Source organism: Telopea speciosissima, chromosome 6 (assembly GCF_018873765.1).
Source record: "Telopea speciosissima isolate NSW1024214 ecotype Mountain lineage chromosome 6, Tspe_v1, whole genome shotgun sequence".
NCBI classification, from domain to species: Eukaryota; Viridiplantae; Streptophyta; class Magnoliopsida; order Proteales; family Proteaceae; genus Telopea; species Telopea speciosissima.
The window spans coordinates 33,734,143-33,748,315 of NC_057921.1; the positions used below are offsets into that span (position 1 = coordinate 33,734,143).

At 40.0% G+C, this 14,173-nt stretch overlaps 1 long non-coding RNA gene and 1 other non-coding gene across 2 annotated transcripts; both read left to right on the forward strand.

Moving 5' to 3' along the window:
* The first annotated feature begins 4,299 nt into the window (after positions 1-4,299).
* LOC122666465 lies at positions 4,300-4,461 on the forward strand. The gene has a single exon (XR_006333650.1). It is a non-coding gene; the product is annotated as a U1 spliceosomal RNA (small nuclear RNA).
* Positions 4,462-9,533: 5,072 nt separating this feature from the next.
* Positions 9,534-12,885, forward strand: LOC122664972. Its single transcript, XR_006333407.1, has 4 exons — positions 9,534-9,546; positions 10,287-10,291; positions 10,458-10,463; positions 12,669-12,885. It is a non-coding gene; the product is annotated as an uncharacterized LOC122664972 (long non-coding RNA).
* The last annotated feature ends 1,288 nt before the right edge of the window (positions 12,886-14,173 follow it).

The following is a 14,173-nucleotide window of genomic DNA, read 5'->3' on the forward strand; positions in this document are numbered from 1 at the left end:
GAGAGGTGTCAATTTTTGAGGCCCTGAATCCATTTTCCAAAAGGAAGGAACTTAATTTTTCAAACCATGCTCTTGGGGCTTGTTTCAAGCCATACAAGGACTTGCGCAGCTTGCATACATGGGTTGGATATGTAGGGTCAATAAATCCTGGTGGCTGTTTCATATAGACATCCTCTTTGAGATCACCATGCAGAAATGCATTTTGCACATCGAGTTGCCGTACTGGCCATCCCTTAGAAATAGCTATGACAAGCACCAACCGAATTGTTGTTGGTTTGATGACCGGACTGAAGGTTTCATTGTAATCAATCCCTTCTTGTTGATTATATCCTTTTGCTACCAAACGGGCCTTGTACCTATCAAGTGAGCCATCGGCTTTTCTTTTTGTGCGAAAAACCCATTTGCAACTCACCACATTCATATCATTGCGTAGGGGCACAAGCATCCAAATTCCATTTTGCATTAAGGCATTAAATTCATTGGCCATAGCTTCACGCCAGTGTGGTATTTTATTGGCCGCCCCAAAACTGGTTGGTTCAAGATGTCGATCTTCAGAACTTTGAGTTGCAGAAAAAACCTTTGGCCTAATTGTGCCATCTCTGGTGCGAGTTACCATTGGGTGTTGAGGTGCAGGGAGCAGTGCTTGCTCAGTGGGTATGTGGTGGGAAGCTTGATTTTCTGTAGATGGTGATGGACTGTGAATTTCCGGAGATGGGGCTGGTAACTCTACATAAAGATCAATGGATGGTGTAGGTGTTGAGGTGATGGACTGAGCTGGAGATGGTTGTACTGCCGTGGAAGGGTGTTGGGCTGATGGGTGTTGTTGAGGTATCCATTGTATTATGGGAGGTGGCTCTAAAATAGATGGGGTGGTTGGTGCAGAAGATGAATGTGAAACAGGTTCAAATGGGAACTTGGTTTCGTCAAACACAACATGACGAGAAATGAGAGGCTGGTTTCTCTTCTGGTCATAGCAAATATAACCCCGATGTCGACTGTTGTAGCCGAGAAAAACATGCATAAAAGACCTAGACTCCAATTTGTTGTGGTTGTAAGGCCTTAATAGCGGGTAGCAATTCAAGCACACCCAAAGGTTCTTATGGTATCGTATTGAGGATGTATTCCATGCAATTTTAATAAAGGTGACTGATTTTGCAAAACTGGTGTGGGCATTCTGTTTATGAGAAAGACTGCAGTAGAGAATGCATAGTGCCAGAAATGTCGTGGGACAGAGCTATGTGCCATTAGTGACAGACCCGTCTCAACAATATGTCTATGCCTTCTTTCCACAACCCCATTTTGTTCATGGGTATGAGGGCATGAATGCCGATGCTCTATTCCCATTTCAGTTAGGTATTTTGAGATTGACCGGAATTTGCCGCCCTAATCACTGTGAAATCTTTTATTTTCCGGTCAAACATGTTCTCTACCAGAGTTTTGAATTTTTGAAAAACAGTTAGAGCTTCAGACTTCAAAGTAAGTGGATATAACCAGATATATTTACTGAAATCATCAACAAAGCTAATATAATATCGATGCCCCTCTAATGAAGTAATTGGTGAAGGTCCCCATAAATCCGAGTAAATTAATTCAAGAGGTGTAGTAGAAATTGTAGGGGATGGGGAAAAAGGCAGTCTATGACTTTTGCCTTGTTGACAAGCATCACAATTCACATAGTCCTTATCAGAAGTAATAGGTAGTTGAAATTTATTTAAAACAAAATGAACAATCCTAAGAGCTGGATGACCCATTCTATGGTGCCATTGATTTATTGACGCCCGTTCTCCAAGATGTGTAGATGGTCCTTTATTCTGTGCATTTTTATTCAAAACTATTTGGTAAAGACCATCTCTAGTTTGGCCCTGTAGCAGACATTTCCCTGTTCGCCGATCCTTCACATACACACAAGATGGGTGAAATTCAAATAGAACATTGTTGTCTTTAGTAAACTGAGAGACAGACAAAAAATTTCGAGATCAACGGGACATGCATTATATCCTTAAACTTGAAATTATTGCTTTTTGAATAAGTAAGTAAGGAAGATCCAGTGTGTTTAATGGACAAACCTGATCCATCTCCAATTTGAACCTGCTCATTCTCCTTGTAAGGGGCTGCTATGTGAAGATTTTCCAGATCTGCAGTTATGTGATTTGATGCGCCAGAATTCGGATACGACACATTGTCAGGCTGCTGGCCAGAATTATAGTCTGCATAATTTGCACTTGGTGGAGAGTTATAGGACTATGAATAAACATGATTCTAACAATTGTAGCATTCGAGGGCTCGATGCCCTACTTTGTTGCAAATTTGACATTCAACAGTTGGTGGATTTGCACCACGATCCTTAGCCTGGGAAAGAGATCCAGATGTTTGACCCCCAAAATGATTGGATGGGTTACGATTAGGTGGATAACAACCACCTTGATACCTTCCTTGTCCTCCATTTCTGCCTCTATTGGCAGTGGGATAATTGGAACGACCACCACGGGTGTTCTTATTTGTTGCATAATTAGCATTTGGAGCAAAAAAGTTGGGCAGGGTCTCATCATCTTTGAGACGAATTTCTTGGGTCAGCAACATGCCACGAAGAGCATTGTATTGTAAAGGAGTTCGTTGGGTTGTGATTGTAGTCACAAACTCTTGATAAGCAGGGCCTAACCCTTCTAGAACTTGTAAACGCAATTCCTTATCAGTTAGAGGCTTACCATACGCTGCCAATTGATCTATGATTCTTTTGATAGCAAGGAGATATTGATGAATGGTTGAATTCCCACACTTGGTTTGGCGGAGCTGGTACCGTAGTTGCATGATTTGAGCGGTGAAAGGTTTTGCACCCCACACTTGGAATAGAGTGCAGCCAATGTAGTCCTGATTTCATTGGAGGTTATGCACCCCACAACTTGAGAATGGACAGGCTCGGTCAAGGTTGCAATGAGCCAACAAACCAGCATGGTGTCTTGGCATTTCCATGTAGTATACTCAGGATTGAGAGCAACAGGTGCAGTGGCTGTGGCAGGAGTCATTTGCGCAGGACATGGAGTTGTGCCATTGACCAAGGAAAAGAGATCGCGACTTGTGAGCAGCGGTTCAACTTGGGATTTCCACAGCATGTAGTTTGAGTCGGATAGTTTTATGGTCATAAGATTGTTAAGGGTGGTGAGGGTGGGAAAAGGTCCCTTGTCGGCCTGAGCTTCTGATGCCATATTAAGATTAGGAGAAGACATGAAGAAAGGTTGAGAGACAAGAAGAAGAACACAAGGTTTTACTTGGTTCGGTGTTAAATCACCTACATCCAAGGATTCTCTACTTGAGAGAGAAGATTGTATTCACTCACTCTTCTTCACTTATTCTTACATTATTTAAATCCATTCTTGCCATAACCGATGGATTTATTTTAGGGATAGGATTAGAATAAAACCCTTGATTTTGGTGAGAATAAAATCCTTGATTCTGGAGCTGATAATTAGGGGGAGACATAGGAGACATATCTGCTCTCTTTCCTTGATATTTTGAATTATTTCTATTTAGGAAATTGGCATGTGTTTTGTGTGTAAGCTGAGCATTGGGAGAGGATAAGCCATGAGTCAGCATTGACTTGTTTTGAATTGTGTATCCTCTTTGTACCATGGTTCCATGGTCTTGATGATCATGGACCGATTTTGAATCTTCATGTGTCATAACACTTACTATACTCTCTTCTCCGGCCCTATGTCCGCCCTTTGCCCCCATCCCCTTAGGTTTGTTCTGGTTTTCATGGCGGTGGTGCGACACTCTGCTTTGTTTCAGAGGCTTTTAACACCACCAATCATGCGGGGCCATCAATCTCCACAACAGAGTAGTTTGAGTTCTCCATGATCACAACTATTGGAGTTCTGTTCCTTGATTCATTAGCCCACCAAGCACAAAAATCCGATCTTGAAGCCATTTCGCTCCTTTGATTGATTAGAAACTCAGAGGACGAAACATTCTCCCAAACCAAGAAATGGAACCCTAATATGTTGAAAAATCTAATAAATGTTAAAAACCCAGAAAGATTAGATCTCAAAACCAAGAAAACTATGAAAACCCATTTGAGCTTGCAATACCAAAAAGTAGATCCCATGTTAGAAATCTCAAGAACTCAATCTAATGCTCCATAAGGAAGCATAAAGAGAAGTTAATTTTTTTTTTTTTTTTTTTTTTTAATGTAAATAAAAAAAACACATGAGTTATGTCTTTCTTTTAGTCCCACATCGGTCAGTTGGTAAGGAAATGAAGCAAATAATGCATATAAATAAGCGGAGGCTATAGCTTTTAAATATACTTACCTGGACGGGGTTTATGGGTGATCAAGAAGGCCCATTGCCTAGGTTGGTGACCTCCATTGCACTTGGGAGGGGTGCCTGCCTAACATCTCCCCAAGTGGGAGAGTGTATGTCATAATTTGTGGCAGAGGGGGATACGCGTTTGCGCGGCCCCTACCATTTCCATAAACTAAAGTCTTTTTAACACTTCTTATCTGAATGGACTCACTATGTCTTGTAAGAGTCTTCTGAAGCCTTCAAATTCCTCATCTAGCCCAGTCAGTTTCTAATGGGTCTGTAGTTGAAAAGAAGAAACACTCAAGTCTAGCATGTTTCTGTTCTGGAGGCAGGAGAAGGTGGACATGGCACTTGATCTTGTGGAAACAATATGGTAGAAGAAGGGTTTTGGGTCTTCTTATATTTTCGTATCGAATGTGTTGTTTGATTTACTTTGTGACAGGAAAGTTGGATGAGGCCCATAAATGTTTTTTGCAGATGGTTGAGAATAGGCATTACCTCAAGTAAATGAAAAGAAGATTAAAGATTCGAACAGAGCCAACATATTCAGAATCACGGTCCTATTGAATTCAGATTTTTTGTTTTTATATGGTCTAGGAAGGGCTGTGTATGAACTAACTGATTAAGAATCAAGCATTTAGGAACTTAGCTATCATTTGCTGTTGATTTTGGTGCAAGGGAGGGAGGCATGGAAGTAGAAGTAAGTTGTTCACTAAACTATGGGAGGCTTCTTCTTAATTAATTTATTATTATTTTACATTTTATTAAGTGAAAAAGTGGAAAAGGTACCCAGTTTTGACCATTATATTTGACAATTTCATCCTCTTACTTCATAGAGATCTTCATTAATGCATGCATGTATGCATATGACATATATTAAGAGTCTACTCATAACTCATATGATCCATATGATCTGTGAGTCAATATAAGTTGTAGACCAGATCAATTGTGTTCCATGGCTACTAGTGTGGTGGGTTTGATGTGGTATGATGGAGAAATGTAACTGAGTAACATGTATGGTGGTGGAAATTACCATAAAATTTTAGTGGAAGTGCCCTCAAGGAGCTGGTATTATCAGAGTAGAATTTAAATATGACAATCAAGAGCAGATTCCAAATAAGGAAATAAAGAGGGGATTGCTTCACTACTGACCCAAAGAGGGGAAAAGCCAATTTCTCAATGACTCAATTTGTTGAGGAGGTTTATGACCCCTCTCTTTTATTTATAAATTCCATAACAATCACTAAAGTAGGAAACCCCTGTGTATGATAGGAGGAATCCCTTATAACTTTAGTTTTGCTTCAAACTTGAAGCTATTTTAAAACATTACAAAATAGAAATTAGCTACTTAATCTCGTATAGGACTTAAACCCCTAAAATTTGAGCTTATAGAATTGGACCACTATGTTAGAAAGTCTAAAAACACTAAATTCATGGCTCATATAACCCATTGGACACTGAATATTAAAATATTAGTCTATTCTTGGTCCAATTTGATGGCTTGGTTTGCTACTGGCCTTCTTGTTCTTTTGAACTGCATCACTTTCCTTTCTTCTTAGGATGAGAAGTAATGTTGGGATGGGGCTGGAATCTATTTTGTGAGGACTTTTGATGTTGAGAAGATCCAATACATGGATTCTGTAGATTATATGGTGTCTCTAATAAGAAGGATCATCTCAATGTTTAGAAAAACTTTTTTAAGTTTGGGATGGTCAGGAGTCTCACTTGGCATTTTTGCTGTCCAGGACGCCTTTTTTCCCATCCCGGATCTCTATCCCGATGTCCCACAATCAGGACGATCTGGACAACCATGGGACGCCATGAGTGTCCAGAAGATGTCTAGCATGGCCGTCCCAACGTCCTCTGCAAACAATGGATCATCTCTTACTTTTACTTCATTGCTTTTATTCTGTAGTTACTGGGACCTTCAATTAGGTGTTCATTGGGAAATCTGAATTAAGTTGCTCTCGATATTTGCTAAAATTTTCAGGATGTTTTGTTTTGAAGTATGACTGGTTGGTGTTTGAAGCTTTAAATTTTTGTTTACAGAATGGGAGCAGGTTGGAGTCTTCTTCCTTTAGAAGAAGAGCATTCTATAACCCCAAGGGGATAGCTTAGTTGGCAAGGACCAGCACCTCACAGTTAAGAGTTCAAGATTTCAACTCTCCTTGGGGCTTACTTATCAAAAAAAAAAAACACACTCAGTCATCCCTGCTTTCACCACACCAGTGGCACTCAGTCAGTACTGTAGCTTGAACTTAGTGACTTAGTCTGTTTGCTAGGTGGATCAGATAAAAATGGAATGTTACATGCATCATTTGAACGATAAGTTTAAATAATGAATTGTTATATGCATCAGTTGAATGTTTGTGTGTTTCCCCTCTCATTGGGTTCAGTGGAGCTCACACTCATGGAAAACCCTTTTTAAATGATTGTGTAGGTGATGGACTACTTGTATGTGAGTACGTGGATGATGATGTTGATGGGTATGCAGGACAAGAACCTGAGGAACATGACTGGTCTTGCATCTGTGACCTGTGTGCCTTTTCTTGGGCGGGTCTAATGCTTTAGGCCGTTCTTTTGTTACTACTCTTTTTGTGTACATGATGCTTTAGATATGTAAATATTAACCTTTGTATGACTGTAAATAGCTTGTTTTGGGTTCTCTAACAACACCTATGTACATAAGTATCACATGGTCCTTAACGGACTTCGTTGTATACATTTAATCTTACTTCCTTCTGCTGCTTTAATTTCTTTAAGGTGGTGTGCGCTTGGTAATTGTGCTGCATCGAGATTTTGGCTAGGTTGGGTGCAAAGTTACATCGGTTCATACCATGCCTGGGTTGCCCAAGGCAGGGTGTCATTGGGCTCAAGTCCTTCATAGCGAACCGAGAACCCAACGTAGTAATGAAATGCTCCAAAAAACTCGTATCATTGCCCATAAGAACAATGTCATCAACGTAAAGTAAGAGAACCAAAATATGATCATCACAATGATAAACAAACATAGATGAATAGGAAGAGCTACAAAAGAAGCCACACTCAATGAGAAAAGTGCTAAATCGATCGAACCAAGCCCAAGGTGCCTGACGAAGACCATATAAGGCACATTCCAAAGCGACAAACACCATGGGGCTATAGGGGATCAATGAACCCAGGGGGGGCTGACTCATAAAGACCGGTGTGGTAAAAAAACCATGTAGAAATGCGTTTTTGACATCTAACTGCCATATAGGCCAGTGAAGCATAGTCACAATAGACAAGACCAGATGTATAGAACCGGGTTTGATAACAGGACTAAAGGTCTCAATAGAATCCACGCCCTCCAATTGAGTAAAACCTTTAGTCACCAAGCGGGCCATTAGGCGCTCCAAAGAACCATCAGCTTTGAGCTTGGATTTAAAAATCTATTTACAGCTGACAATATTCATAGATGGTGTATAAGGAACCAATGTCCAAGTCTGAATTTGGGCTAAGGTAGTCATCTCCTCTAACATAATAGCTTTCCAAGCCGGATAACGAAGAGCTGCCTTCACACTTGTTGGTTCAGAAGGAATAGAAGATAGAGTAAGGGCATACTTAGGATTAGGTTTTCGAACCCTAGCACGACTACGAGTAATCATTAAATGAGAAGAACCAGTAACACTATCAACATGGGCAGGAGGAGGAATAAGAGAAACTTGAGCAGCAAGGGACATGGGAGACGTAGGAACAGAAGACAAAGGCAGCACTGAAGCCTGCAGAGGAGCAACAACAGGCAAGAGCAAAGGGCTTGAACCTAAAGCCAAAGAGCTGGGCCCAAAACCTGAAGGAGGTGAAGTAAGAGCCGGAGGTGGTGAGGTTGGAATGGATGTAGGAACCACAACATCTGACCCAGATGGCTCCTCAGAAAACCAGGACTCATTCAGAGGAGAACCAACACCTAAATCTTCCTGAGAAGGCGGAGATAGCCATTGTTCAAAAGTGCTAATATCACAAGACACAAAAGCATCCAAGGGAACAGATGAAGAGGGCTTTTGGAAAGGAAAGAGGCGCTCATCAAATATCACATGTCGCGAAATGTAAACACTTCCAGTAGATCGATGAAGACAATGATACCCCTTATGCTTATCACTGTAGCCCAAACAAAAACAAGGCAGGAGTGAATTTATGAGCTGCATAATCACGCAAGTATGGATAGCATTATGCCCCAAAAATCCTCACTACAAAGTAATCAGGTTGTTTGTAGAGTAAAACATGGAGGGGGCAATCCATCTGTAAAACCATGGAAGGCAATCGATTGATCAAGAACACAACTGAGGAGAAGGCCTCCACCCAAAAAGTATAAGGACCCGAAGCCGTATACATCATTGCCAATCCCAACGCGACAACATGCCTATGCTTTCTCTCAGCCACACTATTCTGCTCCAGCGTACAAAGGCAGGAGACATGATTCACAATGCCACACTATCAAAGATGAGATAAAAAGCCTTATCTGAAAACTCAACCCCGCCATCATACTGAAATTCCTTGATCTTGGTACTAAACTGTCATTCAACCATTGATTGAAACTCTAGAAAGACATGAAAAAAATTAGATTTCCTCTTAAGAGGGTACAACCAGGTATGGCGAAAAAAATCATCAATGAGAATGACATAGTATCGAAAATGTTGTGTACTATCTATAAGGGCCTTGCCCCCACAAACCAAAATGTATATGATCTAAAGGGGCAGAACATTGAGTAAAAGAATTGATAAATGGAAGTTTTCTACTCTTACTAAACTGATAACTAGAACACAAAAGGGTAGAATTCTTAGTAATAGAAATCAAACCCCTATTACGAAGGTAATTGGTGATATGGCCTTGAGGGTGGCCAAGTCTTTGGTGCCAAATGTCCTCAGTAGTAGATTGAAACCGAGAAGAAAAGAATGCCATAAGATGTTGATCAGAATAGGGCTGAGCTCGAGATTGAGCATAAAAGGTGTAAAGGCCTCCACAGTGACTCCCTGATGCCAAAATATTCTGTGTTTGAAGATCCTTTACCACAAAACCAGTGTTATCAAATTCAAAAGAACAGGGGTAATCATGAGAAAGTTGAGAGACCAATTATAGCCATTTTTTGATAGAAGGAACTAAAAGAACATTCTTCAAAGGTAGAGAAGTATCACCAGCAACAATACTACTATCACGAATATGAGTAATGGGAAGTTGAAGTCCATTTCCTACCATGACAGTACTTTTTTTTTTTTTATGAGAAAGAGAGGTTATAAATTAAAATAAGAGAAAAGTCTGTACATCATATAAAAAGGGAGGGGATGGAGTGTTGGTCCTAATACCATGACAGTACTTGCACCCTAATAAGGAGTTAAAGAATGGAGTATACTTGGTGAATCAATTACATATGCGGTAGCACCTGTAACAGGGAACCATTCTGAATCTTGAGGGTTCCCCAGATGAAGAGCAGTAAGGGCCTGAGGTATGTCATCGGGCTGATAACTATTATCAAAATGACTATAGCACTTGAGGGCACAATGACCAAGATTATGGTAGATCCGACATTTGATGGTTGGGCGAAAATAATTGGTAGAACCCTTGTAACCTTGCTGGGAAGCATGAGAAGTAGAACCTCTGTTCTCTTTGTCATCAGAGAAAGGCAATCTGGAATTTTGGATAAAACCGCGACCACAGAAAATAAAATAACCACGTCTCCCTCTTCCGCGAGGTGATTGCCCCCCAAACTTAGGAGACTTTTCTCCAACAAAAGCAAGATGAGGATTGGGAGCATCAAAATGACTCCTTCGGTTGTGCAATTCATGACTATGTTAAAGTGGAATCAACTCTAGATAGCTTGGTATAGGGGGTTTCAACATTGTGGTTGCAAAATTCTTAAAAGCAGAACCCAGATTGGTGAGCAAGAAAAAAAGCTTGCGTTGATCTAGCACAGGTTTCCCTATGGAACTGAGTTGATCGCAGACACACACTTGAACTCAATCAGATAAGAAGAAAGAGTGGTGGAATCGGTCTTCTTAAAGTAATGTAACTTGGACAACAACTCATACTCACGAGCTTTAGTTGCTTGTGAGAAGGCATCAGTAAGAGTGATCCACAGATCTGATGCTGATTTGACTCCTACAGCAAGGCCAAGAACATCTTCCAAGAGGGTTCCGGTATTAGGAGAGAGTGGTCTACGATCAGCAACAAGAAAAGGTTGGTCGTAGATCACTAACACGCAACGGTGGTCTACGATCAGCTAGGGCAAGAATCCAGCAAGCCTTCACTAACCGATCTGTTCGAATCCATGACAGATAGTCTAGATTCACGATCGCCTTTCCATCTGAAGTTTCTATTTCATGATTTGGTGGTAGGCACTCACTATTAATGAAGCCAAGTAGATCTTGACTCTCAACCAGCGATAGCATCTGCTTTTCCTTGAGAAGAAAGTTGTTCTGGGTGAGCTTGATGGTTACAAAGTTTGCTACATTGAGAGTGCTTGGATACGAAAACGCCATGGACGAACTAAAGATCACCATCATCAGCTACAATCGTGAGAATTTTTCTTTGAGATGCACTAATACCATAAGAGAAACTCTAGAGATGACGATTGAGTTCTCTCTAATGAGAGAAACCCTAAAGAATATGATGTATTATATATGAAATAATGTAATATTTACATTTGATGCCACAGAACTAAGTCACACTGGACTCATGTACTATCCTAATAGTGGTCAGATCAACTGGATAGGCTCTAAGGCTGATAGGTTAGGATGAAGCAAAGGTTCCAATCACTTTGAACATTAATCCCTTGGTCATGAAGTTCCACCTAGAAGGATTCACAGTTGTGGCATGTTACACATAAAGGGGGCTGGTTGGAGTTTTCTTCCTTTAGAAGAAAAGCACTCAGCCATCACTGGCTTCACCATACCAACTGCTTGAAGTAGTTCTTCATTTCCTGATATGGCTAGGCCATCTCAAATTGCTTGGTTTTTTGTTCTTTTGGTATGGGGAGCTATTTGGCAGGAGGGGAAAGTTCTTCGAACAATTGTTGTTTCCCTATCCAAGGAAATGTGTACTTACCTCTTGTACCTGATGCAAGGAGACTAATTCTATGTAGGACTTCATAGACCTATACAAGATATGATTGATCATTCATGTTTTGAGTACCACAAATGGGGATCAACACATTTTTTTTTTGGGAAAATTATGAGTGCATCCCCTTACTTTGCCTTAAGTGCAAATCGACCCAAGGTTTCAAAAAATGAACAAGTACACCCCCTGTACTTTCAAAACCATGCTAAACTAAATGTCCGTTAGGCATCCCTTGTTAAGTGATGACATGGCGTTAAGAGTGAAAATGAAATTACTTTTTACCCTTATCTTCTAAAGTAATATAATTTAACCTAACCCTAAAACTCCACTTTGAGCTAATCTTTAAAAGTATTGACCATATTTTAATGCCTCTCCTTACATTTTCTAAAGGTTTCTGTTGTTAACGTTTTTTTTTTCTCTCAATACCTTTTAGATCATATAATGATCATGCATAAGGGCTTATTTTATGATCCAGATTTCTTACTTTTATTCTTACTTTAAAATGGATAATAAAAAATGAGAGTAGGACTTAATAGAAATTAAATGTCTCTAGTTAGACATAAGTAGGTTAAGGGTGTTAATCGGTTCGCTTCGGTTCAAACCGTTTAACTAAACGGTCTCAACTTTGAAACCATAACCGAATCATTTATTAAACGGATTCACGGTTTCGATTTAAACGGTTCATTCGGTTCGATAAACGGTTACTATTTGCTTTTGGAACATTTATGTACATTTAAGAGTGTTAAATGGTTTATTCAGTTAAACAGTTCGGTTTGGTTCGATTCAAACCGTTTACCTAAATGGCCTCAATTTTGAAACCATAATCAAACCATTTATTAAAGGGTAAATTACTTGGACACCTCCTGTACTATAGCCATTTTGCTTAGACTCCCCAACGTTTGAAACAATTATTTGAACACCCCCCTGCACTTTACCATCTCTGTCAAGTAGCCCTGTCCGTTAGTCAGTCACCGTTGGCTTGGGTTAAATATTTTATAAATACCTAAACTACCCTTTAGGTGTAGTAAAGTAACATATTTACCCCTCCTCCTTTTTCTTCTTTTTCTTTTTTCTTTCTGCAACCAAAAAGAAAAACCAGCAACCATGACTGCTGTTTCAAAAACCACTAGGACATCTTCGAAGATTAAGCCCGAAAGGTCGAATTGAAATCAAAGAGAATAAGAGCATAATCCTAAACGACAACAGATCAATCTGTCTAGGGTTTATGGGTTTATGAACTGTAATGACCTTAATCCATTAAATGGTGCTCCAACTTAAATCCAACCTATAAGTCATAAGGAGAGAGAGAGAGAAATGTCGCAGGTTCTTGGTTCCACCGCTAATATGGCGTTGCCCACTCCATGTCTCAAATTGAGGTACCCTCTCAGCCTGCGAACAACCAATTTCTTGAAAGAACGGCCATTTTTCCGTTTTCACCGGCTCTCCTCCTCGCAACGTCTCCGATGTCTTCCTCCTATTGCGAATGTTATTCTGCCGGCATTTGATTCCCAGGTGGCAAAGGGTACTTACTATAGCGATTCCTTGGGATCTAAATCTCTTCTTCTGATTGTTGTGCGAATAGAAGTTTCAAATTTGATTGTTTTTATTTTCACCCAACAATAATCAATCATTTTTTGTTTCTTTGTTTGATGTGAAAGATGTCTTCTCAATTTTATTTGATGACAATTGATAAATGGATTTTTTACTGTTATCATTCCAAAAACTTTGATATGTATTATTACCTCTTTAAAAACTTTCAAATAACTATTATGCTCTTCTATTGCATACTAATAACTAACGGATCCTCACCATTATATTTTCGTAATGGATGAGATTAATCGGTGGGGACTAATCGGTGAGCGTACATTTGTCACAGATTTTTTAAAACCAAAATGTCCTTTTGAGTTGATAATTGTATAAAAAAATAACCACCTCATCAACGTCCCTCTCCTCCCCCTCCTTCTTTCTCCTCTCAACCCCAAACCTTGTTTTTTCCACTTGAGGTCCTAACCCCATCATCGTCCCTTCTTCTTCTTCTTCTTCTTCTTCTATTTCTTCAAACTCAAAGGTGCAAAAGGTTTGGGGTTAGGACTTCATCGGCATTTCTAGGACCCCAAACCTCAACGGCATTTCTAGGACCAAAATGCCCGTTGTCTCTCTATAGTGTTGACTGGATCCTTCTGTTATTTACTTCCGTCACAGCAACACCAGCAAAAGCCATTCCTCCTCCTCCTCTGTTCATCATCTTTTTCTTCTTGAACTGCTTCTTCTTGTTCTCTCCTAACCCTAATTGCTTCTTCTTCTTGTCTCTTTCCATCACTGTGCTTCATGAAGATCAGCTTCTCCGACTGTGGAGAACCCCAATCATTGCCTCCTCATGTCATGTCTGAATCTGAAGATTCATGTCGAATGCAATTCCCCATTTTGGATTGTTTCTACTTGTAATCTCTTTTTCTTCTGTTCTTCTCTGTGTGGAATTTCTGAACAAATCCCAAATCCATCGACCCTATTCTCTATTCTCTATTTTCATTTATTTATACTCACTGAAACAACCACCCCTGTTCCCATTTTCTCTTATTTTATTTTCCTCTCTCCCTCATCTGCCTAAGGATTCTCAGCTCGAAAAACCATCCCAAGAATAAGGTTCGATGCCAAAGAAATCTACAGGGGTATCTCCCACTTGAAATAGAATTTCAGATGATCGATAGCGAGAGGGTTTTCGGTTAATGGAGGAAAAAATGAAAAGGAGAAGGAGAAAAAAGTGGGTTCAGAATAGAGGAAGAAGATTGGTTGCAAGTTTATGG